We start from the raw sequence: 4,250 nt of genomic DNA, 5'->3' as shown, positions 1-4,250 counted from the left end.
CATTTCCCCTCCCTTTTTTTTTTTTTTTTTTTACTTTCTATTATTTTTTAGGTGTAGGTATTTTTCAGGGATGGACTGTTTCTTCTTCATCTTCCTCCTGGGCCAAAATTATTTCCATTATTTTCCTTTTTTGCTAATTTTTTCCGCAGAGCTTTCAATAATATTAATAAGGGGGCGATTGTATGCCGCTTGATGGAGTACCTAGGTATCTAGTGATTAATAATCTCGAAAAGTCGGAAATAGGTACCTACCAACGTCTCCTGATGAGTATTAATTAATTATTTACCTATTATTATCATTATCATCTAATAATACCGGCCTATAGTATTCTACATAATATATACTTACCTACCTACCTACCAACGTCTCCTGATGAGTATTAATTAATTATTTACCTATTATTATCATTATCATCTAATAATACCGGCCTATAGTATTCTTATACCTACCTCTAGCCGATAGCCTATATTAGGTTCGTATACGAAGGTAATAGGACCTACCTATAGTACCTACATATCTAGTAAAATTAATAGACTTGGGAGACATTCCATAAATTTCATTCGAAGTGGTTGCTGTCAATGTGTCAACAAGATAATTATTTCTGAATTAACTCCCCTTTTCCTTTTACAGCCGGGACCACAATTGAAAGTTAGGCTAGTACCTACATATCTAGTAAAATTAATAGACTTGGGAGACATTCCATAAATTTCATTCGAAGTGGTTGCTGTCAATGTGTCAATAAAATAATTATTTCTGAATTAACTTCCTTTTTCCGTTTACAGCCGGGACCACAATTGAAAGTTATATCGAAATAACATCGTTATTGAGGGAAAATAATATTTCGCTATTCAGAGCCATGCATTGGAAAAAGCGCCAAAGGAATTCGGCCTTCTTAGGAATTTGTTTTCAGTGACAGGTGGCTCAAACTTTGCAGAGAGGTTCATTATAGGATGTAGAACAAAAGTGCCCGCGGGCCAAACTTCGTGAAATGTACGGTTCGACCGCTATTTACGACCCAATTTTCAAAAAAGGTCGAAAGGAATTCGGCCTTCTTAGGACTTTATCTTAAATGACAAGTGACTCAAACTTTGCAGAGAGCTTCATTATAGGATGTAGAACAAAAATGCCCGCGGGCCGAATTTCGAGAAATGTACGGTTCGGTCGTTATTTACGACCGAATTTTCAAAAAAGATCGAAATGGACTTCGGCCCCACAGGACTTTAGATTTGGGTCCAGATCGATCAAACTAAGCAGAGGGGTTGGATAAATAATGTACCTAAGATCAAAATTGACTTTGGCCCGGGCTTTCTTAAATGTACCTACGGTCGGCCGTTAATCAAAGCCAAAGTTTTGCTATTCATGAAAAAAGATCGAAAGGAATTCGGCCTTCGCAGGACTTGACCTATTTTTCGGGATAAGTGTGACTCAAAAACTATACAAAAGTAAGTTCATGTGCTTTAGGTTTAGGCTATAGTAAAAGGTACTTACCTATGTAAAACCGTACCTAAATAAGTTTAAAAATAAGTACAAGCTATAGAGGTTGGTAAGTATGTACTTATGAGTACGTACGTATCCATCTAAATTCTAAATGAAATGAACAGTCCAGATCGATCAAACTAAGCAGAGGGGTTGGATAAATAATGTACCTAAGATCAAAATTGACTTTGGCCCGGGCTTTCTTAAATGTACGGTCGGCCGTTAATCAAAGCCAAAGTTTTGCTATTCATGAAAAAAGATCGAAAGGAATTCGGCCTTCACAGGACTTGGCCTATTTTTCGGGATAAGTGTGACTCAAACTATACAAAAGTAAGTTCATGATGTGCTTTAGGCTATAGTAAAAGGTACTTACCTATGTAAAACCGTACATAGATAAGTTTAAAAATAAGTACAAGCTATAGGTCGGTAAGTATGTACTATGTACTTACGTGTACGTACGTACCTACCTATCTATCTAAATTCTAAATGAAATGAACACGCGTTCAGCTCAAGCCCATTTGAAAACTATTTTATCCCCATTAGGTATAATGTATAATTTAGTGTGTGTGTGTGTGTGTGTGTGTGTGTGTGTCTGTCTGTCTGTAAACAAAATATCTCGAGAACGGTAAGAGCTAGAGTTGCTAGAGACTTGAAATTTGGTCTGTAGATGTCAAATATGACAAGGATGCGACACGAAACTTTTGGTTAAGGTCGGTGCAACGGTTGGCGGCATTTTACCGCTTTTTGGCGGTTTTCGGTGTAATTTAACAATATATCGGGAACGCAAAGTGAGTTTAAACTCGGTTTAAGCTTAACTCTCGCATTAAGCAAAATGATTGGTTGATTTTCATTGATTTCAAAAGTTTTAGCCAGAGTTTAAACTCACTTTTTGGCCCCGGGGGTAAGTGTCTCAACATATCATAATCATACGTCCGTTAAAAGCTGGTTTGATTTTCCCCCCTCCTTCTTTTTCTTATTATTCTTCTCCTTCCTTCTTCCTATTTCTTCTCCTCCTTTCTCCTATTATTCTTCTTCTTTTTTACGATTTGAATAATTTGTTGTGCAAAACTTTCATGTTCCCTTCCAAAGTGAGTTTAAACTCAATTTAAGCTTAACTCTCGCATTAAGCAAAATGATTGGTTGATTTTCATTGATTTCAAAAGTTTTAGCCAATCAGAGTTTAACTCAAACGGAGTTTAAACTCACTTTTTGGCCCCGGGGGTAAGTGTCTCAACATATCATAATCATACGTCCGGTTTGATTTTCCCCTTCCTCCTTTTTCTTATTATTCTTCTCCTTCCTTCTTCCTACTGGTTGATTTTCATTGATTTCAAAAGTTTTAGCCAATCAGAGTTTAACTCAAACGGAGTTTAAACTCACTTTTTGGCCCCGGGGGTAAATGTCTCAACATATCATAATCATACGTCCGTTAAAAGCTTGTTTGATTTTTCCCCTCCTCCTTTTTCCTATTATTCTTCTCCTTCCTTCTTCCTATTTCTTCTCCTTATAGTAAAAGGGACTTACCTATGTAAAACCGTACCTAGGTAGATAAGTTTAAAAATAAGTACAAGCTATAGGTCGGTAAGTATGTACCTACTTACGTGTACGTACATACGTACCTATCTAAATAAATTCTAAATGAAATGAACACGCGTTCAGCTCAAGCCCATTTGAAATCTATTTTATCCAATGTACCTACGGTCGGCCGTTAATCAAAGCCAAAGTTTTGCTATTCATGAAAAAAGATCGAAAGGAATTCGGCCTTCGCAGGACTTGGCCTATTTTTCGGGATAAGTGTGACTCAAACTATACAAAAGTAAGTTCATGTGCTTTAGGCTATAGTAAAAGGTATACTTACCTATGTAAAACCGTATCTAGATAAGTTTAAAAATAAGTACGAGCTATAGGTCGGTAAGTATGTATCTAAATTCTAAATGGAATGAACACGCGTTCAGCTCAAGCCCATTTGAAACCTATTTTAACCCCATTAGGTATAATTTATTTTAAAATGGGTAGCCTACCTCCTGCTTGTACATAATTACCTATGTAGATAGGTAGGTACCTAGATATTGGTAAGCATTCGGTACCTAAATAAATAGGTATAAGTACAAAGATTCATTATTTCATTCTCCAACCTTGGCAGTGATCTTCGAAACGTAAGCTATTACTCGTTATTTTTCCTCGGAACTTTAGGATGTTTTCCTATTTTGTTAGGTATAATTTATTTTAAAATGGGTAGCCTACCTCCTGCTTGTACATAATTACCTATGTAGATAGGTAGGTACCTAGATATTGGTAAGCATTCGGTACCTAAATAAATAGGTATAAGTACAAAGATTCATTATTTCATTCTCCAACCTTGGCAGTGATCTTCGAAACGTAAGCTCTATTACTCGTTATTTTTCCTCGGAACTTTAGGATGTTCCTATTTTGATTTTACCAACCTCAGTGGTGCAGTTGTTAACTCGTTGGACTTTGGATCTGGAGGTTGGTGGTTCGAGTCCAAGTCATGTCATGAAATTTATCTAGGTGAAATAATCGGGGAACGATGTTTGTGACAAGCATTTAAATATGCTTAACACAATTAAAATTCCTTTTAGTTTTATATAGGTACATATATGTTTTTTTTTTCTCTCTCTTTTTTTTGGGTCTATTGTAATTTATTTTTAGATCGGTTGTACCAAATACATGAGACCTTGCTTAGACTGCGGGAGTAAAGGGACTTTTCAGTCTCATTCTGGCAGTATAAGCAGGGTATATTCTATTCTATTCTA

This window comes from Diaphorina citri, unplaced genomic scaffold, assembly GCF_000475195.1.
Source record: "Diaphorina citri unplaced genomic scaffold, Diaci psyllid genome assembly version 1.1 scaffold91, whole genome shotgun sequence".
NCBI classification, from domain to species: Eukaryota; Metazoa; Arthropoda; class Insecta; order Hemiptera; family Psyllidae; genus Diaphorina; species Diaphorina citri.
This window is presented reverse-complemented; position numbering follows the sequence as displayed.